Source organism: Atractosteus spatula, unplaced genomic scaffold, assembly GCF_055471065.1.
Source record: "Atractosteus spatula isolate fAtrSpa1 unplaced genomic scaffold, fAtrSpa1.hap1 Scaffold_2, whole genome shotgun sequence".
NCBI lineage: Eukaryota > Metazoa > Chordata > Actinopteri > Semionotiformes > Lepisosteidae > Atractosteus > Atractosteus spatula.
Window position 1 is genome coordinate 744847 of NW_028296763.1, and position 22356 is coordinate 767202.

At 52.9% G+C, this 22356-nt stretch overlaps 3 non-coding genes and 1 pseudogene across 3 annotated transcripts; all 4 read right to left on the reverse strand.

Annotated features, from left to right (window-relative positions):
• Nucleotides 1-253: 253 nt before the first annotated feature.
• LOC148808703 (U2 spliceosomal RNA) lies at nt 254-432 on the reverse strand (annotated as a pseudogene).
• A 10305-nt stretch (nt 433-10737) lies between these two features.
• Nucleotides 10738-10922, reverse strand: LOC148808704 (U2 spliceosomal RNA). The gene has a single exon (XR_016087962.1). It is a non-coding gene; the product is annotated as a U2 spliceosomal RNA (small nuclear RNA).
• A 5411-nt stretch (nt 10923-16333) lies between these two features.
• On the reverse strand, nt 16334-16521 carry LOC148808705 (U2 spliceosomal RNA). The gene has a single exon (XR_016087959.1). It is a non-coding gene; the product is annotated as a U2 spliceosomal RNA (small nuclear RNA).
• Nucleotides 16522-21608: 5087 nt separating this feature from the next.
• LOC148808706 (U2 spliceosomal RNA) lies at nt 21609-21802 on the reverse strand. The gene has a single exon (XR_016087960.1). It is a non-coding gene; the product is annotated as a U2 spliceosomal RNA (small nuclear RNA).
• Between the last annotated feature and the right edge of the window lie 554 nt (nt 21803-22356).

A 22356-nucleotide genomic window follows, 5' to 3' on the forward strand; every position in this document is an offset into this window, starting at 1 on the left:
ACACGCCTGCCAGGAAAAAAAAGAAAGAAAATATACCAAGTTTTTTGGAGGGAAAATGCCTGGCTGTTGAAAGGGGCCTGCCTGCAAGGACGGGGACACACACACACGAGCCAGGCCTGCCTCCCAGGAAAAAGGAGGAGAGACACAGAGACACACAGATGGACGAGAGATGAGACCAGAAAAGAAGGAGCTCCAGTCCACCTTGCTTGCTTGTTTGCTAGCTAGCTACGTCTGTCTTTTCACTGCTGAGAGAAGGTAGTGCACCGTTCCCGGAGGCGCTGCAATACCGGGCCGATGCGTGGAGAGGACGGAACAGGCTCCTGATCCAGCTCCCTGTTCCAAAAATCCGTTTAATATGTGGTCCCCTGATGGGGGACGTATCGGATATTAAACTGATAAGAACAGATTTTTTTTTGGTTTAAAAAACGGCACACAACACCCACAACTACCCAGTCACTACCACCCTACACAAACATCCCTCTAACTTCCCGTGATCAGCTCCTTCCACCGCTCTTTTGCGGCATCAAAGCCCCATTTCAGAATGTCCCAGTGCACTCTTCTGGCTACTTCCTCCTTCACTCTTCTCACAATCCCTGAAGCCGGCTTCTCCACTCCATGTTTAATAAGGTCAGTCCGGGCGTCCCACAAGAAGGCCTTGGCCAAGCTGATCGGAAGCCACAGGAGCAACTTCCGGTTCCAGGCTCGCACGCCGAGTAGTCCCTTCATGATGACTGTTCTCGTAACGGGAATCGGGCCTTACCTGAGCGAAAAGGGTCCCGCAGGAGCTCCATACTTTCTGGGCAAAGCCACACTCCAGGAAGACGTGACTCAGTTTCTTCCCCTTCTCAGCCGTGTCGCGGGCACAGGCGCTGTTTCGATAGCCCATGCGCATGCATCACTGTCCTGACTGCCATTCGACCCCATACACCGAGCCAGTTCAGGTCTTTGAGTTTGTTGTCCAAACCTTTCGGCTGGACCTGCTGCCAGACGGTGCTGGACACACCCGGAATCGCTGGTCTCTCCGCCATCTTCACTATCTTATAGCTCAGTCTGTGATTCAAGGAGCACAGCCCCTCCTTCACCTCCGGGTGTGCCCGCAGCCACCGCACTGCGTGGCGGTAGTGCAGCGGCAGCTTCTCGGCTTTAGGGGTCGTGTTGGTCCAAACAGTCAGGTGCCCAAGCTTGCTGCGAGCTAAAGGCTCACAAACCGGCTGCACAGATGGGGTGGGTTCTCGTGCAGGACCGTACATAAGCTTGCCACAAAGGCACAATCCAGCTTCGCCGGGAAATCGAGGATCGCTCTGCCCCCTTCGGCCAAGGGCCTGTACATGTCGACCCTCTTGATCCTCTCGTGTGTGTGTCCCCAGACGAAGCTGAAAATGGACCTTACCAGATCTTTCCTCCGCCTGATAGATAGGGGGTACACTACCACCAGGTGGAGTAGCAGAGGCAGGATCTCCGTCTTTAGCACCAGCGCTTTCCCAATCCAAGTTAGTGATCTTTTTTGCCAAAGGCCTAGCTTCCGGTTGGTCTTCCGGAACCTGGCCTCCCACTTGAGACTCACGGGGTCCACGGTGTGAAAGCTGACCCCCAAGATCTTTACCAACCCAGCCGTCGGTGTCAAACCGCCAAAGTCCCTCGGTTCACTCGGCCAGGTCCCAAACATCTTCGCTAGGCTTTTCGCTCTGTTCAGTCGAGCGCCGGTGCCCTTGGAGAAATCCTCCACGATGCTGAGAGCTCTCCCCAAGCCACTCTCGGAGCTCAGAAAGAGCGTGACATCATCTGCATATGCGGCGATCTTCGCCACCTGGCACTGGAATCCCATCCACCTCCGGGTCTCTCCTCAGCTGGTCCAGGAGGAGCTCAATAAAAATCACATACAACAGGGGCGAGAGAGGACAGCCCTGTCGCACACCACACCGCACTGGAATACGCTCACCTAATGCTCCGTTGACACATACCCGGGATGTCACGCCGTCGTACAGGGTCTGGATCCAGCCGACAAACCTGTCCGGCAGACCCTTCCTCTTCAGGAGTGCCCACAGAATTCCATGATGAACCCGGTCAAAGGGTTCATCATGGCCACACGCCACGCCACACGTCTGATCAGCCCTCACCAAGGCCAGCATCACCGCTCTCAGGCGGCCGCCCAGCACCCTGGCCAAAAGCTTGTAATCGGTGCACAGGAGCTGAATCGGCCGCCAGTTGCCCAGGTCTGCCTTGTCTCCTCCCTTGTGGATCAGGGAGATGATGCCGATCTTCATAGTAAGCCCAAGTCCATCATGGTCCAACGCCTTGTTGAACACCTGCACCAGGAACGGCTCCAGTTGGTCCCAAAAGGCGAGGTAGAATTCCGTCGGTAGACCGTCGATGCCAGGGACAGTGCCCTTCCTCATGCCCAGCAAGGCAGATCTGATTTCTGCACCTGACACTGCCCCGCCCAATGCAGCGGGGTCGTCTACCGTCTTCTCCACCCCGCCCAAGATCCTATTCCTGATGCTGGGGTCGGTCTCCTTTTCGCTAAACAAGGTGTTGTAGTACTCTGTGGCACACTCTAACATCCCGGGTATGTCAGTGGCTACAGACCCGTCTGCCCTCCGGACGCCTTCAAAGAGGCTGTGCTCTTGCAGCCTCCTCACGGCGCCGAAGAACTAGGACTAGCAACTTTCGTCACTTTCCCTCCAGACTCCCCGTAATCTGAAAAGAAAGTCTTCGGCCCACTGCAGCCACTTACCCCTAAGCAGGCTCCTGATCTGAGCGACCCGCTCGCCGTTGAAGGCGCCCCCCTGGTTCAGTTGTGCGTACAGTGCTTCCAGCTCTTCCTGGAGCTTAGTGCACTGGCGTTCATCCAGTCTTCGGCGGATCTTACAGGACTTCTTAGTTACTACCGAGATGGTGCGCTTGCAAGACTCCCACCAGTGCACTGCCGAGCTGAAGGACTTCCTCCTCTCACTTAGCACTGTAGCGATCTTCCTCCGGTATCTCGCCTCCTGCAGGACTTGCCTGTTAAGCTTCCAGTAGCCTGCATGGAAGCGGGGGTCCTCAACACCGAAGGAGACCATAAGCACGTGGTCGTCCGAAAACCAGGTGGGGGTCACTTGCCTGCTTAGGGTTGCCCAGTTCGCTGTGGTGAAAACGTAATCCAAGCGCCTGAAGGTTCCCCTTCCATTGTCCCAAGTGTGGTGTGCGACGCCGCGAAACCCATCCCTCAGGCCGAAACCCGCAATCATGGACTGAAGCAAGTGGACGCCCTCGCTGTGTGCGTCCCCCAGGTCAATGTTGAAGTCCCCGCCAATGATCAGCTCCCTGTTCGTGTACAGCAGGGGCTCCAGATCTCTCAGGAAGGCACCCTGCTGCCGTCTGTTTGCCGGGACATACACTGCGAGCAGTCTGGTCTTAATTCCTGTCCGGGTCCCGTCAACCACCAGCAGGCGTCCGGGGACCACTGAGCTGACCACCTGAGCGGAGAACTCTGGGGAACCGCACACGATGCCCACACCGGAGGAGTTCACCCCCCCCAACGCTCCACCACGAGGGCCCCTGCGTCCACTCCTTCTGGTAAAGCTTCACGTCCTTGTGGTCCTTAAGATGGGCCTCTTGCACAAAACAGATGTCAAAACGCCTTTGGGACGGGTCTCGGAAGACCCCGACCCTCTTCACCTGATTCCGCAATCCCCTCACATTAGCCGTGGCTACTGTGAAGGTCATAGCGGCTCCGGGGGGCTGTCACTCTCCATACTGTCACCAGGGCTAGAGCTAGACAGTCGCTCTACCCCGTTGTACTTCCCAAGCTTTCGCTGTCTGAGTCCCCCATAAGGGTGACTGGTGGGACCGGGCTCACGCCCATCTCCATGTGGGGGTCAGGGTCGGGAACAAGACTGGGATCAGGGACGGGGCCGGGGTCCAAGTCAGGCCCTGGGTCGGGGCCAAGACCAGTGTCAAGGACAAGGCCAGGCGTGCTGGGCTGACAGGTCGCCATCGGACTCCCATCTTCCACAGCAATTTGCAGAACCGAGTAAGAATTCCAAGATGTAACTCCGTCTCCCTGCCCCGGGGGGAGGGTATCTGCACTGCCTTCTAGCTCTTGGTCACCCTGAACTAGCTCAGGTCCTGCCTCCTCTTCCATCTCCTCCTGGTCCACCACCACCTCCTGGTCCAACAGCGCCTCCTGATGGTCACCCCCGGACTTCTTCTTCTTATCCTCTGACTCCGTCTGCCCCTTGCCAGCCTTCACCCGCTTCCTTGATTTCGTCTTCACCACGGGTGCATGATACGTCGCCCCCTCCTCTTCCATCGGCCCTGGTGCTGCAGATTTTCCAACTTTCACCAGAGCAGGCCCCTCCTTCACAATATCTGCCTAGCTCCCCTTGGTTCTTCCAACTACCCGTGATGGTCCTTCCAGTGGATCTTCCTCAGTCTCTTGCTTTCTCACCTTCCCTTTCCCCTTCCGTCTCGGTCTCACCACCGTCTGCCACTCGCTCTCCTCCACGCCTCTTCCAGGGGCTCCTCTGGCTTCGGGCTGGCCATCATCTCCGTTGTCCTCTGACCTGCTCTCCCCTACTGCCAGACCGACACCTTCATAAAAATCCGTAATAAAGTCAGCGTTCCTACGACGGCAGTCACGGTACAGATGTCCAGTGACGCCGCACAGCGAGCATTCCTTAACTGGACAATGCCGTGTCTCATGACCCAGTTTGTTGCACTTCCTGCATTCAGTCACCTGCCACTCAGCCTCCCGGTGCCCATACTCCCGACACTTGCGACAAAACACAGGCTGATTTCCATAGTAAAGGTACCCCCTACCTGATCCAATTGCAAAGGTGGCAGGCGGATGGGCAAATCCGTCCGAGAACCTGTCGTCCCTCCGCAGCTCGACGCGGTATTGCCTCTTCCCTGTCCAGACCTTGCGCCGATCAATAATGAGCTTCGGCGGCTCCAGGACCTTCCACATAGCGACGGAGAAAGGTGGTGACATCACAATCCGGGATGAAAGGAATGAACATATGAAGGATCACCATCCTCTCGCTGTCGCTCTGCAACCCCACACATTTATAATTTTCCAACCTGCCACCTTTTAGAGCTGTTATTACCTGCTCTGTAGCATGATGGCGCCCCTTCTCAGTCACAAGGGAAAGATCCATAAACCGCTGTGCCTGATTCCCCTGCAAACATTTAAGTTCTGTGGCTTCTAACCGCAATACGCCAAATACTACCTCGTCTTCGAAGGCGTCCCTCCCCGGCATTTCCCCGTCCGCCTTCCAAAGAAAACGGATGATCTTCCGAAGGTTGGGACCCTCCTCCGCCTTCCTCGCTGCCCCAGGGTCCGCAGCCATCGTTACACAGCCTTTTCGGCTGCCGAAGCAGCCTTCTCACCTAAACCGGGGTCTTCAAGGGTCCAAAACGTCCAATCCAAAAACCGCAATCCAAAACGCAGTCAGGCGAAGTCCAAGGTCCAGAATCCAAGAAATCCAACAGCGCAGTCCTCTCCGGGTAGTATCCCTTCCGGCGTTCTCCTCCTCGGTCTTTTGGAGTTCCCTCAGCCGCGGTCAAGCCACGTACTAAGATCGCAGCCAAAGGCCGAGAAGCGATGCCCGACGCCGGCCTTGGGCGGGGGCGCGGGTGTCTGGCTGGCGCGCAGCGGCGCAGGCCGACGCCTCTGGAGCCCAGTCCGCACGCGGCTGCCGGCCGCCTGGACCGCTCTCCCCCTCTCTTGCCTGCCTGCTTGCTCGCCTGCCTGCCCGCCAGTCCCGGGCGGGGGCCCTGCTCTTTGATCTCCTGTCAACGGCCTACTTGAAATTCCTAACACAAACAAATCCTTCCATCTTTCTTTTGCCGCAGAAAATCCCCACTTCTTATATCCCACTTCAACCCAATTTCATATATCATGTCTCACTCTCCATACCACAGCATTCACTGGTCCTTGCACTCCATGTTTCACCAAATTTTCTGTCTTGCCACACATACACATCACTATACTAATCAACAACCACACCAAGAACCTCTCATTCCACTTCTTTACCCCAATCAAACCTTTTATCGCCATCTCGTAGCTTAACCTTTCCGTTGGGGGAAAAAAAAGATGGCGCCCACCCTGTGCACTCCCTCCACACCCGTTGTGTAAAGTCACACTCCCAAAAAACGTTTAACTGTTTCCTCTCTGGAACACTGCAAACGGGGACATTCATTCTGTCTGGATAAGCCGTGTTTATTCAGAACCTCTCTGACTGCCAATCTACCCCATATGCACAACCAGTTGAAGTCACACATCCTGTTATCCAAGGGTTTGGGTTGTATGCGTGTCCAGGTTCCGTGGTACACTCCCACCACTGCTGCACTGTTCTTTCCTCAACTTCTTGTACATTGCCCGGTGGCTGAGAGAAGTTAAGCCTGCCTTCACTGCCTGGTGGTCTCTCAGCCAATGTACAGCGTGCCGATAGTGCCAAGGTAGTCGTTCTGCTTTTGGCGTGGTATTTGTCCACTGTACCAGGTTTCATTACAGGGGCGAACCACAGATGGACGAAAAATTTGCAGGGATGTGCTGGGTTGCCATGCAGGACTTCACAGAGGCTGGAGACGAAGGCACAATCGATCTTCAAAGGTAAGTCTGGGACCCCTCTTCCTCCTTCCTCCACTGGCCTGTACATATCCGTGCGCCTGATGTATTCGTATTTTTGCCCCCATATGAAAGCAAAGACCGCACGTAATAGTTCCCTCCGTAATCTGGCCGGCATAGGGTAAACCACTGCCAGGTGGAAAAGCAGTGGCATTACCTCGACCTTCAGAATCGGGACCTTCCCAAGATGGGACAACTATCTTTGTTGCCACAATCCCAGTTTTGTATTCACCTTTATTTTCTCCTCCCAGTTTAGCCGAGCAGCACCCTCGGTGTGGAACAGGACACCAAGGATCTTGACTGGGGACTGCACCACTGAGAGCCCTCTGATCTTGTCCTTTCTGTCGCTCCAGGTACCCCAGTACTTGATCGTGCTCTTACTTTTGTTCAGTCTTGCCCCCGTGCCGGCTTCGAATTCCTGAGCTATACTCAGTACTCGGTGCAGACTCTCTTCTGAGCTCAAGAACAGGGTGATGTCATCTGTGTACAAGACAGCCTTCACCTGTCTTCCCTTACTTCCTGGCACCGTAACGCCTCTCACTCCCTGATCTTCCCGGATCTGGTCCAAGAAGGGCTCTAAATACAAAATATAAAGCAGAGGGGACAGGGGGCACCCTTGTCGCACACCACAAGAGACGGGGATTCCTCCGCTTACCGCACCATTGATGCGCACTCTTGTTTCCACTGACCTGTACAGCGTTCTTATCCACTCGATAAACTTCGTACTCGCTCCCATCTTTGCTAGTATCTCCCATAAGGCTGCATGATGGACTCTATCAAACGCCTTATTTTGGTCGAGATTAACTAGCATCAATGGGAGCTTTCTGTCATCCACCCACTCCACCACGTCTCTCACGAACTGTAGATTCCAGGAGATCTTCCTTCCGGCCACTGCACAGGTCTGGTCTTCACTTACCAAGTGTGGCATGATGTCTCTTAGCCTCCTCACCAAGACCCTTGCGAGGATCTTATAGTCCGTGCATAACAACTGGATGGGCCTCCAGTTGTCCAGCACAGACTTTTCGCCTTTCTTTTTATATATCAAGGCCAGGATCCCGGTCTTCATGGAAGGTCCCATCTCCCTGATCTCTAAGATTTCGGTAAAAACCTGTAGTAGAAAGGGTTCCAGCTGTTCCCAAAAAACATCATAGAAGTCAGTGGGCAATCCATCCACACCGGGGGCAGTACCTTTACGCCTCTTATTCCCCAGATGTTATAGGGGAAGTCAAACCAGTGTCTTCCTGGATCTTGTTTTGCACTCTCGCCATCAGCCTGCTCCGCACTTCCCCGTCCACCTGTTTCTCTGCGAAAAGAGCTCCGTAATAATTCGCGGCACACTCCAGCATTCCAGCAGTATTTTCTGCCACCTCCCTGTTTTCGCTCACCAGCTTCTCCATGCTGGTTTCCTCTTGCTGTGTTCTAACTGAGTTAAAGAACTGGGATGAGCACCGTTCTTCTCCTTCCATCTGGGTGCCCCTTAGCCGAAACAGATATTCTTGGCTCTTCGTAGCCATTTAGCCTGGAGCAAGGCTTTCACCCTGGTAACAGCTTCCACATTAAGGCCACGCCCCTGGTTAGCTTCCGCATAAAGCCTTTCTAGCTCCCTTTGGAGGCTAGTCAGTTCTTCCCTCTCGCTCTGTCGTCGTGCTGTGCAGTAATTCTTGGTGATCTTGGCAACTGTTCGCTTACAGGTCTCCCACCACTCCGTTGCTGTCGCAAACCTACCCCGCTTCCCTGCGAGGTGTCCAAGCAAGCGGATGATACTGGCCTGATATTCTTTATCCTCTAATACCATCCGGTTTAGCCTTCAGTACCTCGTCTGGAAGCCCACTTTCCCAGCTTTGAAGGTCACAGACGACAAGGCATGATCTGAAAACCACAAGGGCGCTATTGCTTTGTCCCTTATCTCCAGGCATAGATTATGGAAGATGTAATCCAGATGCCTCCGTATTCCGCTGTTGTTATCCCAAGTGTAGTGATTTAAGTCTTTAAGTTTGAACCCGTTTATAATCTTTCCTAGTGCTCTAGTCCCTCCACCTTGTGTGTCTGTCAAGTCAGTGTTAAAATCTCCAGCTAACACCACGCCTCTATTTGTAAAGAGTGTAGGTTCCAGATCTTTCAAGAAATTGCTTTGCATCCTCCTGTCTGCAGGGGCATACACTCCGATGACTCACAAGGGCAAATCCCTCCACCGCCCATCTACTACCAGTAATCTTCTAGGGACTATTGATCTGACGTCCTGAGGCGTGAATTCTCTGGTGCCGCTGAGTATACCTATTCCGGTGGAGTGGACTCCTCCTGCGCTCCACCAAGATCTTCCGCTACTCCACTCTTTCCGGAATTGTTCTGTGTCCTTGTATCCAGCTAAATGTACTTCCTGCAATACACAGATGTCATAACGCCGTGCCTTTATCTCTTCAAAGACGGCTATTCTTTTTTCCCTGTTTTTCAGTCCTCTTACATTGATGGTTGCGACAGTGAGGGTCATGATGGGTCGTTGGAACTCACTGTCCATTCCATCCTCCGAAGGCCCCGTCGAGGGGCTGATCGACCCCAAGACGCGGTCTACCCCCGTCGCTACCAGATACCCGCTCTCGTTGACCTCTCCTACCTCCATCTCCATTCCTTCTACCCGGCCCGGCGTATCAGGTAGCCACAAGGCACATGGACTGTCGTCCTCTCTCAGACCAGCCACTACGGAGAACTGGTTACAAGACCCAGTTGCCCGCACCGGCTGCCCCGGTGGTAAGGACCCCTCCATGTCCTCCGAATCTTCTTGTTCTTCCTGGTGAGGTTCCGGGTCCTCCTGACTGCCTTCTCCTTCTTCTTGGCTGTCCTCACTTCCTTCTGTCGCCCCAGCTCCTGTTCTTATTTTGGGCCTCTTGCCCTCAGACGAAACTTGTTCGTCATTGTCCCCTCGGTGCCTTTTAGAGTTAGCCTTTTCTTTACCTGCCTCGATGTCATCCACCTCCTGTTCATTTACCGACTCTGTTTCTTTAGGACTCTGGGCCGGCTCCTCCAGGTGCTCTGCCGGGTGGACGTCTGCTGCTCCCGCCCCGCCATTGCTTTCCCGGGTCCCCAGGCCTTCCTCCGCCGCCTTCGCCTTCAGCAGGTAAGTTCTTCCCGTGTCTCTTCCTCCTCTCCTTGGACTGTATGCGTTCCCCACTCCATACAGGTTCCTCTTCCACCTCCTTGTCCTCTACCTCGACAGCGTCCTCCAGGAGTCCTTTTTTTGCTGCAACATAGGTTAGGCCTCTCCATAGGCACTGCTTGTACCCATGGTCTTTAGCCCCACACAAAGAGCATAGTTTGAGACGGCACTTTTTTTTCATATCCCCTCTTTCGTGGCATCTTGTGCATTCTGTTGCCTTACAGTCCTTCTCTAGATGCCCGATTTCATAGCAATGGCGACAAAAAAGGGGTTGATCACGGTAGTATAGGTACCCCTGGCTCGAACCCAAGGAAAACGGAGCTGGGGGGTGTGAATACCCTCCTTCGTAATTCGTGTTGGCTTTCAGAGTCCCGACAACGACTGCAGCCGCCGGGGGCGCCAGACGCCCAGCCTCCTTAGCTTAGGCCCCTCCCACCGGCAGCAGCTGTGCCGAACCAGCTGCAAGCGAAAGCGGACCGCCAGCACCTGCGGGCAGAGGCAAGGGGCAGCTCTCTCTCTCGGGAGGGACGGGGACACGCGCACACACACACATGCATGCCTGCTGAAAAAAAAGAAAGGGTGTATATACGAAGTTTTTTGGAGGGAAAACGCCCGTCTGTCGAAAGGGGCCCGCCTGCAAGGACGGACACACACACACACACACACACACACACACACACACACACACACACACACACACACACACACACACACACAAGCCATGCCTGCCGCCCTGGAAAAAAGATGAAAAAAGTTTTTTGGAGGGAAAACGCATGGGAGCTGAAAAGGGGGCCGGCCTGCTTGCCGAGAAAGTCGAGACACGGGAAAGTGCACAGAGGGAGCACGGGAACGGAGACGGAGAGGGTGAGAGAGAGACACAGACGGACGAGAGACGAGACCGGAGAAGGAGCTCCAGTCCACCTCGCTTGCTTGCTTGCTTGCTAGTTACGTCTGTCTTTTCACCACTGAGAGAAGGTAGTGCACCGTTCTCGGAGGCGCTGCAATACCGGGCCGATTCGTGGAGAGGACGGAGCAAGCTCCTGATCCAGCTCCCTGTTCCAAAAATCCGTTTAATATGTGGTCCCCCGATGGGGGACTTATCAGATATTAAACTGATAAGAGCAGATTTTTTTGTTTATTATGAAAATACAAAACAAATTCAAATAGGGGAATCAATACATGAAATACCAGAAAAAACAATCAGTGTACATCCAAGTCAGAAAATAAAGAAATCAAACCCTTCCATTTATCTTTCGCTGCGTGGAACTTCCATCTTAAAAGGTCTCTTTTAATCCGAGCTTTTAATTCATTACAACTTCAAAAATATATATCTTGATATCTTTCTCATATCGTCCTTGACTTGGGTACATCTTGCAGACCACAAAAAATGTTTAATAATACTAATTACCCAGTCTGGGTATTATAATACATAACACCCAGTCTGCTGTTCCTTTTTGTTCTGTACCCTTCCACGCTGATATGACATTCTCACTGGTTAACAAAAAACCTGGCTGTATACTCATCAAGAATTGTTGACATTTATCCCATATGCGTTTCGCTGTTGCGCATTCCCAGAACACATGTTTTATTGTTTCAGTTTCCTCACAATCTGAATATGGACAATGCTTGGTTTTAGTAAGTTTGTGTAAACATCACCTCCCTTACCGGGAGGCGATTCCACACACACAACCAATTCAGGTCTTTGTAACTACCGTCCAGTTCTTTTGGCTGGACCCTTAGCCAATGCTCCTTCTTCTTCCCTATTAAGGCAATACCTGATTGCTCATTCACCATGTTATAAAGGGCCTTTTACTGTTCACATATGGTCTCATTTTTCCCCTCTGGGTGATTTTTCAACCTCTTCCCTGCATGTTTATAATACCAAGGGGTTACATCTGCTTTGGGACCTGAGTTACTTATCGGTCTTAGTTGTGGCATAGTCCAACTAAACCATAGCCTGACAAAGTATTGACTCTTGTGCATCACGTCCACTTTTAAAGCCTAACACAAACAGGAAACAAAGATGACATCTAATTTAAGGGGGATGTTGGGTACATCCCTCCCTCCTCTATTTTCCTGTACATGTCCACCCTTCAAATATACTCATACTTATTGCTCCAGATGAAGGTAAACACAGATCTTATAACCTCTTTCCTAAATGATGAAGGTAACGGAAAAACATATGCTAAAAACACTAGAGCCGATAAGCCGTCTGATTTTACCACCATTATCTTACTTGAGTAAGACAATTGTACATCTTTCCAATGACCCAGTTTAATCTTTAAAAAACTGATTTTCTCGTTCCAGTTCAAACGCGCCGACCCACATATGGCAAAATTCACCCCCAATATCTTAATTGGCCCGGGCACTAAACTCAGTCCACCAATTGTTTCTTTCCGGGTCTTCCAAATACCGAAATATTTAATCTTACTTTTGGTGTTGTTAATCTTGGCCCCTGTTGCCTGCCCCAAAAAGTTACAAGCCTCGATCGCTCTCAAAAGTCCCATCTCTGAATTCAGCATCAGAACTACGTCCCCCGCATAAGCAGCAAGCTTCTCCTGCTGGCCCCTACTGCCTGGGATTACTATACCGTTTTTCTTTATGCGTACGAATCAGCTCTAACATAGGTTCCAAATAGATTACGTATAATAGCGGGGACAGCGGACATCCTTGTCTTACCCCCTTCCTTATGTCAATAAATTCCCCTAAGAAGCCATTGATATTGACACGGGTACCAACATAGGAATACAGCTGTCGCAGCCAGCCAATAAATTTCTCTCCAAACCCGAACCTTTCCAGGACTTTCCATAAAAACTCATGGCTTACCCGGTCAAAAGCCTTCTCTTGATCAAGGCTTACTAAAATCAGGGGTAAGTGTCTGTCCTCTACCCAAATAATTGTATCTCTTATTAGATGTAAATTCCATAGCAAAGACCTACCCTTTACACCACACGTCTGATCGTTTTCAATAATTTCAGCTAAAACCTCACAATCTTAAACAGAGCATTTTAGCTAAGATCTTATCTGTTGTCAACAGTTGAATAGGTCTCCAATTCCCTAAGCAGCTCTTATCCCCCTTTTTATGTAACAGAGACAACACACCGGTCTTCATTGTTGGTCCTAGATCTTCCCCACCCAGTATACCTTTGTAATCCACCCACAACGCGTTCTTAATTAGGGGCCAGAAGGTTTCATAAAATTCAACCGAGAGTCCATCTAGTCCGGGAACTTTCTTCCTACCTAAGCTATGAAGTGCTACCTCAACTTCCTCAAGAGTCAAATTCTCTTCTAATTTCATCCTACTCCCTTCTGAGATCTTTGTAGAATTTAGTGGCTTCCTCCACCATCTCCCTAGCATCCATAGTAACACTGCCGTCCTTCATCTGAATACCCTCAAATGCCATCTTTTTTTGGTCCTTCCAGACCATTTTAAAAAGGCAAGACGGATTTCCTTCGCTACAATCAAAGGAAAAGTTCTTTAACCTAAAAAGAAAACTTCTGGCTTTCTCCATATATAAAGTTTTTAACTCGCACTTAAGTTTGCGAATTTCCTCCCTGTCTGTTCCCATCCCACTACTCCTCTTTTTGTACATATCTTCCAGTTTGCGTTGTAAGTTAGAAATTCCTTCCCTCTCTTTCTTCTTCCTACGCCTGCAGTACCTAATTGTTTCCCTCTTTATACATCTTTTAACATCCTCCCACCAATCTATACTATTATCATATAGGACCCTTCTCACCTCCCACTTTTTCCAACAAGAGGTAATCAAACGTTTGTAATCATCCTCTATTAAAATCTTAATATTCAGTTTCCAAAAACCAGAACCAAAAAGGACCTTATCACCCTTAAAAACAACCTTAACCAGATCATGGTCAGAAAACCAGACTGGAATAATTGTAGATGAAATGACTTCCAAGCTTCTTGATAGGAAAACATAATCAAGCCTTTTATCCACACCTTGACTGTTACTCCAAGTCGGTTTTTTATCCTCTCCACTATCCTACTTGACACTGTCTACTAGATCAGAATTGGAAAACAAAGAACAAATTTTCTTTGTCCCCACCAACTTAGTACAAGAAAGGTCCACGTTCAAATCACCACCCAAAATGATCTTATTAGTCATTTAAGGCTCCAGTACTGTGAAAAAATCCTTCCTTAGCCCTCTTTGTGCAGGAGCATACACGATGATTAATCTCAAATTCTCCCTCCCTATTTGTCCATCAACCACTAACACTCTGCCTGGGATAACAAAGGAATTAATCAAATTAAAACCTTCATTCCCAATGAGAGTTCCTAGTCCAGCCGAATGAACTCCACCAGAGCTCCATCTTGAGACCTTCTCCCCCCACATCTTCGAGAGACGTTTACTGTCCCCCTCACCCTTGACGTGGACTTCCTGTAAGAAATAAAAATCTGCCCTCAAGCCCTTCAAAAAATCAAAAACTGCAACTCTTTTGCTGTACTTCCTAAGTCCCCTCACGTTAATAGTACAGATGGATAAACTATCCATTAGGACTAAGTAAATTATCTAAATCGCTATTCCCTTCTATACTTGCAAAGGGCTCTGGAGTTAAACCCCCAACAGAGCTGACTGGGCTTGTGATCATAAAGGAAGGGATTGATAAAATCCCTGGAGAATGCGTCTCCAGGCTTGTTTCCTCAACTATCTGGCCGGAAGATTCTTCCGACCTCTCCTTCTCCCTCTTTCCTTTACCTACCCCCTCTCCTGCCCCCTCCTGCTTTTTGCCTAACTCCTCCCCCTCTTTCTCCCCCTCTTTCTTCTTCTCCTGGGTTACAGCCGGGATCTCATGCTCTACGAAGCTCTGAAGGGATGGCCCCAGCTCAAATAACGTGGAAATCCCTTCCTTGCTTCTCTTCTCCTCATGAAAATCAAACTCATCATTTGAGCTATCTCTTACCCGTTTTGCGACTTCCGCAGCAGATTCATAAAAGCTTGACCTTTGAGACCTCTTCTTTATTTTCTTCTTCCTAGGCTCAGTAGGCTTTATGATCCCTGTCTCCACCTTACTGGGCCCAGCTGCCCCCCCCACATCCTCTCCTGAACCACAAGCACTCTCGCATTCGCTCTCCTTGTCATTCAAACCATCCTCACCTTCATTCTCCTTACTCGAGGAAACGGATTCCTCTAACCCTTTCCCCATAGTTGCACTGGGTCCCTCCTCATCGGAGGACAACAGAGCATTGTATCAATTAGTCTGTCTCAAAAGGTACCCTCTCCTCCCCAGACCTTTCCCTGCACCTCCCCCTGCTTTCTCCGAGACCCCACTGTCGACCACTCATCAGGGTCGGCTCTTTCCTCAACCCAGCTGTTCCTTTCCGGAAGTCCAGGTGCCACCTCTGCTGGTGCAATTCTTTTCTCCTCTCGCAGGTTCTTCGATCCCCCGGGATGCCATGGGCCGCCGCCAGACGTCCCTGTATCCTTGGCAGGTAAGTTTTTTTCCCTGACAATGTCCGCAAAGCTTCTGGCTCTTTTTACAGTCTTTGAATACATGCCCTGTAGCCCTGCAAAGATTACACACTAGGGCGCTATTGCAATCCTTAGCTAGGTGGCCAAGCTTCCCGCACCTCCTGCAGGCTACCTCTTTACACTCTGACTGAACATAAAACACACAAAACGCACCATATACTTCATTTGCCCCTTGTGGGACAAAGAAGGTCCGGCCGCCATCCCCGACGTCCTCCTACCAGCTCCTGAAGTCATCTGGGAGCCCCACCTTCACCCCCTGGGCTCAACCCAGAGCGATTCCAGTGGTGGCTCAGTGCTGTTCCCCGCAGTTCTTCCTCTCGGCAGCTGGACTCCTCCTCTACCGGTACCGTCTCCTTCTTTGCAGGTCGTCTCTCCGCAAGCCCTCTGTCGCTCCGCCGCCGCCCTTCTCGTCCTTTTGAGCAGTCCGTCAAGCCGCGGTCAAGCCACGTACTTTCTGGATCTTGGCCAAAAGGCCGAGAAGCGATGCCCCTAAAGGCGCGGACTGACGCGCGGGCGTTCCGCTGGCGCACAGTGGCGCAGGCCGACTCTCCCCCGGAGCCCGGGACCCGCGCAGCTGCCAGCCTCCCTGCAGCCAGAGGCCTGCTGCCGGACTATGCTCCCCCTCTCTCTTGCCTGCCTGCCTTCCTGCCAGTCCAGGGCGGGGGCCCTGCTCTTTGATCTTCTGTCAACGGCCCGACAACGACCGCAGCCGCGGGGGGCGCCAGCCGCCCAGCCTCCTTAGCTTAGTCCCCTCCCACTGGCAGCAGCTGTGCCCAACCAGCTGCAAGCGAAAGCGTACCGCCAGCACCTGCGGGCAGAGGCAAGGGGCAGCTCTCCCTCTCGGGAGGGATATACTAAGTTTATTGGAGGGAAAACGCACGGGAGCCGAAAAGGGGGCCGGCCTGCTTGCCGAGAAAGTCAAGACGCAGGAAAGTGCACAGAGGGAGCACGGGAATGGAGACAGAGACGGGGAGGGGGAGAGAGACACACAGATGGATGAGAGACAAGACCGGAGAAGAAGGAGCTCCAGTCCACCTCGCTTGCTTGCTTGCTAGCTACGTCTGTCTTTTCACCGCTGAGAGAAGGTAGTGCACCGTTCCCGGAGGCACTGCAATACCGGGCCAATGCGTGGAGAGGACGGAGCAAGCTCCTGATCCAGCTCCCTGTTCCAAAAATCCGTTTAATATGTGGTCCCCCGATGGGGGACGTATCAGATATTAAACTGATAAGAACAGATTTTTAGTTTTTTTATTTTTTATTAGAAAATAGTTCATATCATTAAAAAATGGCCTACACAAACACCCCGCCAATGTCCCGTGCACAAGTCCTTCCACCGCTCTCTTGTGGCATCAAAACCCATCTCTGAATGTCCCATTGGACCCTTCTGGCCACCTCCTCCTTCACTCTCTTCAGGATCCCAGAAGCTGGCTTCTCCACTCCGTGCTTTACAAGATCTGTCCGAGCATCCCACACGAAAGCCTTGACCAGGCTAATCAGCAGCCACAAGAGGAACTTCCGGTTCCTGGCCCGAATGCTGGTTATCCCTTTCAGAACGGCTGCTTGCGAGATAGGGGAATCGGGGCTTACCTGAGCAAAAAGAGTCCCACACGATCTCCACACCCTCTGGGCGAAGACACACTCCCAGAAGACGTGGCTTACCGTCTCTTCGCCTGCACAGCCGTGTCGCGGGCACAGGCACTGTTTGGAGAGCCCGTGCGCATGCATAACGGCCCTGACCGTCAGCCGACCCCACACGCAGAGCCAGTTCAGGTCTTTGAGCTTGTTGTCAAGACCCTTCGGCTGGACCCGCTGCCAGATGTTCCTGGACACACCCGGGATCGCCGGCTTTTCCTCCGTCTTTACCATCTTATACATGGTCCTGTGGTTCAGGGATCTTGTTCCTTCCTTTACCTCCGGGTGCGTCCACAGCCACCGCACTGCGTGGCGGTAGTGCAGCGGGAGCCGCTCAGCTTTAGGGGTCGTGTTGGTCCATACAGTCAGGTGCCGCATGCTTGCTGCCAACCAGAGACTCACAAACCGGCTGCACAGGTGGGCCGGGTTGTCATGCAGGACTGTGCACAGGCTCGCTACAAAGGCACAATCCAACTTTGCTGGGAAGTCTGTACATGTCACACCTCTTGACACGCTCGTAGGTGTGACCCCAGACGAAGTTGAAGACGCACCTTACTAGATCTCTCCGCTTCCGGACTGGTAGGGGGTACACTACCGCCAGGTGGAGAAGCAGAGGCAGGATTTCTGTCTTCAGGACCAGTGCCTTCCCAATCCAGGTCAGCGATCTTTGCTGCCAAAGACCCAGCTTCCGGTTGGTTTTCCGGAACCTGGCCTCCCAGTTGAGACTTCCGGGATCTGTGGTATGAAAGCCAACCCCTAAGATCTTCAGCGGCCCAGTCGTCTGTGACAGACCGCCGAAGTCCCTCGGCTCGCTCGGCCAGGTCTCAAATACCTTCACCAGGCTCTTGGCCCTGTTCAGTCGGGCGCCGGTACCTTTCGAGAAATCCTCCACGATGCTGAGTGCCCTTCCCAGGCTGCCTTCAGAGCCCAGGAAGAGCGTGACGTCATCTGCGTACACTGCGATCTTCGCCACCTGCCCTCCTCCACCTGGCACCAGGATCCCATCCACCTCCGGATCCCTCCTAATCTGGTCCAGGAGGATCTCGATGAAGATCACGTACAGCAGGGGCGAGAAGGGACAGCCCTGTCGCACACCACACCGCACTGGAATACGCTCACCCAACGCTCTATTGACGCACACCCGGGATGTCACCCCGTCGTACAGGGTCTGGATACAGCCGACAAACCTGTCCGGCAGACCCTTCCTCTTCAGGAGTGCCCACAGAATCTCATGATGAACTCGGTCGAAGGTCTTGGTCTGATCCAGGCTCACCAGCATGAGCGGCAGTCCTCTGTCTTCTACCCATGTGATGACATCGCGGATCAGCTGCAGGGTCCAGCTGATCTTGCGGCCTGCCACGCCACACGTCTGGTCAGCCTTCACCAAGGCCGGCATCACTGTTCTCAGGCGGCCGCCCAGCACCCTGGCCAAGATCTTAGTCAGTGCACAGGAGCTGAATTGGCCGCCAGATGCCCAGGTCTGCCTTGTCACCTCCTTATGGATGAGGGAGATGACACTGATCTTCATGGTGGAACCGAGCCCATCACGATCCAGCACCTCATTGAACACCTGCACCAGGAACGGCTCCAGCTGATCAAGAAAGGTGAGATAGAACTCGGTCGGTAGACCGTCTATGCCAGGGACAGTGCCCTTCTTCATACCCAACAGGGCAGCTCTGATCTCTGCCCCTGACACTGCCCCGCCCAGAGCAGCGGGGTCGTCTACCACCGGCTCCACTCCGTCCAGGAGCCTGCTCCTGATGCCGGCGTCGGTCTCCTTTTCATCAAACAGGTTGCTGTAATATTCTGTGGCACACTCCACCATCCCAGGTATGGAAGTGGCTACAGACCCGTCCGTCCTCCGAACGCCGTCAAAGAAGCCTCGCTCTTGTTGCCTCCTCACGGCGCCGAAGAATTGGGACGAGCAGCTTTCGTCGTTCTCCCTCCAGACTCCACGTAGCCTGAAAAGAAAATCCTTGGCTCACTGCAGCCACTTACCCCTAAGCAGGCTCCTGATTTGGTCGTCTCACCGTCGTAAGCGCCCCCTCGGTTCAGCTGAGCATACAGCGCCTCGAGCTCCTCCTGGAGCTTGGTGCACTGGCGTTCCTCCATGCTTTGGTGGATCCTGCAATACTTTTTCATCGGCACCGAGATGGTGCGCTTGCAGGACTCCCACCAGTGCACTGCCGAACTGAAGGCCTCCCTCCTCTCCGTGCAGTCTCTCAGCACTGTAGCGATCTTCCTCCGGTATCTCGCCTCCTGCAGGACTTGTCTGTTCAGTTTCCAGTAACCTGTCTGGAAATGAGGGTCCTCAACACCAAAGGAGACTGTCAGCATATGATGGTCCGAGGACCAAATAGGGGTTGCTTGCCTGCTTAGGGTCATCCAGCTCGCCGTAGTGAGAACGTAGTCCAGTAACCTGAAGGTTCCCCTTCCGTTGTCCCAAGTGTGGTGTGCGACGTTATGGAATCCGTCCCGCAGGCCGAAATCTGCAATCATGGACCGCAACAAGTGGGCATCCTCACCGTGCGAGTCCCCCAGGTCGAACTGTCAGTGTCTGTCTTGTCAATGAAGGCGACCAAAGGGACTGGACTCAAGGCCACCTCCATATCGGAGACGAGATCGGGCCCGGGATCGAGAACGGGGCCGCGGTCGGGGTCGGGGTTAGGGTTGGGGCTGGAGCCTGGGTCGGGCGGGAGAGAATAGTCGCGGTCCGGGGTGGAAACCTGGCACGTTACCACGGGGCTACCATCAGCCGAAAGGCTCGGCACGACGGAGAAAGGCCTAAGCTACAACTCTGTCTCCCTGCCCTCCCCCACCCATCATTACCCGTGATGGTCCCTCCTGCGGGTCGTCGTCGCCCTCCTCTTGCCGTCTCACCTTCCCCTTCCCCTTCCGTCTCGGCTTCGCCAATACCGTCCACTCGCTGTCCTTCTCGGCTTCTCCAGGGGCTCCTCCACCGCCGTCCTGGCATTCGTCCTCGCTGTCTCCCGTCTCGCTGCCTTCTGACTCCGTCTCTCCTACAGCCAAACCTGTTCTGTCATGAATGGCTCTGGCGAACTCGGCTTTCCTGAGAAGGCAGTTACAGTACAAGTGGCCGGTATTGCCACACAAGGAACATTCCTTTACCGGGCAGTTGCCTGCCTGATGGCCCCGCTGATGGCATTTCCCACATTCCGTCGTGGTACAATCTGCCTCCCGATGCCCAATCAGCTGATTCCCATAGAAGAGGTACCCCCTACCTGGACCGATCGCGAAAGTGGCAGGCGGGTGGGCAAACCCTTCCTTGCTTCTGCCGTCCGGCCGCAACTCGACGTGGTACTGCCTCTTCCCCGTCCAAACCTTGTACGGGTCCATGATGATCCTTGGCGGCTCTAACACGTCGACGTAACAGCGGAGAAAGGTCGTGACGTCACTGTCAGGGATGAAAGGGTCAAACGTGTAGGATTACTGACCTCTCGTTGTTGTTCTGCAACCCCACACACTTATAATTACCCAGCCTGCCACCTTCAATAGCCTTCGCGATCTTCTCCGAGGCGCTGCGGTGTCCTTTTTCCTCCACAAAGGAAGCATGTAGCGCTGCACCCGATTCCCCTGCAAGCACTTGATCTCCGCGACATCCAGCTTCAGGATCCCGAAGAGGATCTCTTCTTCAAAAGCATCCCTCCCCGGCATCTCTCCATCCGACTTCCAAATGAAGCAGATGGTCTTCGGATGTTGGGACCCTCCTCTGTCTTCCTCGCCGCCCCGGGGTCCGCAGCCATCCTTACCCAACCTTTGCGGCTGCCGAAGCAGCCTTCTCGCCAAAGCCGGGGTCTTCGAGCATCCAAACGTCCAATCCAAGAAAACGAAAACCAAAGCGTAGTCCAGGCGAAATCCAAGGTCCAAATCCAGCAGCGCAGTCCTCTCCGGGTGGTAGTCCTTCCGGTCTTCTCTTCAACGGTCTTTTGGCGAGTCGCACAGCCGCGGTCAGGCCATGTACTGATTGATCTCAGCCAAAAGGCCGAGAAGCGCGGGCGTTCCGCTGGTGCACAGTGGTGCAGGCCGGCTCCTCTGGAGCCCAGGACCCGCGCAGCTGCCGGCTTCCCTGCAGCCAGAGGCCTGCTGCCAGACTCTGCTCCCCCTCTCTCTTGCCTGCCTGCCTTCCTGCCAGTCCCGGGCAGGGGCCCTGCTCTTTGATCTTCTGTCAATGGCCCGACAACGACCGCAGGCTGCGGGGGGTGCCAGCCGCCCGGCCTCCTTAGCTTAGGCCCCTCCCACCGGCAGCAGCTGTGCCGAACCAGCTGCAAGCGAAAGCGGACCGCCAGCACCTGTGGGCAGAGGCAAGGGGCAGCTCTCTCTCGGGAGGGACGGGGACACACACACGCCTGCCTGCCAGGAAAAAAAAGAAAGAAAAGGTGTATATACTAAGCTTTTTGGAGGGAAAACGCCTGGCTGTCGAAAGGGCCCGCCTGCAAGGATGGGGACACACACACACAAGCCACGTCTGCCTCCCTGGAGTTTTTTGAAGGGAAAACGCACAGGAGCCGAAAAGGGGGCCGGCCTGCTTGCTGAGAGAGTCGAGGCGCGAGAGTGCACGGAGGGAGCACGGGAACGGAGACAGAGACGGGGAGGGAAAGAGAGAGACAGAGACACACAGATGGACGAGAGCCGAGACCAGAGAAGAAGGAGCTCCAGTCCACCTCGCTTGCTTGCTATCTACGTCTGTCTTTTCACCGCCGAGAGAAGGTAGTGCACCGTTCCCGGAGGCGCTGCAATACCGGGCCGATGCGTGGAGAGGACGGAGCAAGCTCCTGATCCAGCTCCCTGTTCCAAAAATCCGTTTAATATGTGGTCCCCCGATGGGTGGACGTATCAGATATTAAACTGATAAGAACAGATTTTTTTTTTTGGTTTTTATCAAAAGGTAACAAAAAAGTTCAGAGACTTCATCAATCACCAAAAACAAACATACAGAAGCACAAAATAACAAAACAAAACAACTGCAGGAAACCTATCATGACATAAGATTACAATAAAATAAGACACCAGTATTTAGATATCTGCCAATACCTTCCACTTTTCTTTAACTGCATGGAAACTCCACTTCCTTTTATCAACGGCCACCATACATCTGACATCCCATAATACCTTATTCCACACCCCTCCCACATCACATGTCACTCCCTTCTTCACCAACAAATTTCTCACAGCCCATAGTTCAATTTTCACAAAGCTAATTAAAAACCATAACAAAAAAGCCATTTCTTTCGTTCTCCCCCCACTCCTTACACCAAACATTATTGTTGCAAGGTTCACTGTAAAAGTATTATCTATAGCCCCCAAAACAGTTTTGCTCTTTTCCCACACTTCTCGTGCAAAATTACACAACCAAAAAACATGTTCGATGCTTTCCTCGCCATGACATCCAGTTCGGGGGCACCCGACTTGTGTGGTCAACTTGTTTGTATAGTACAGATCTTACTGGAAGTCTC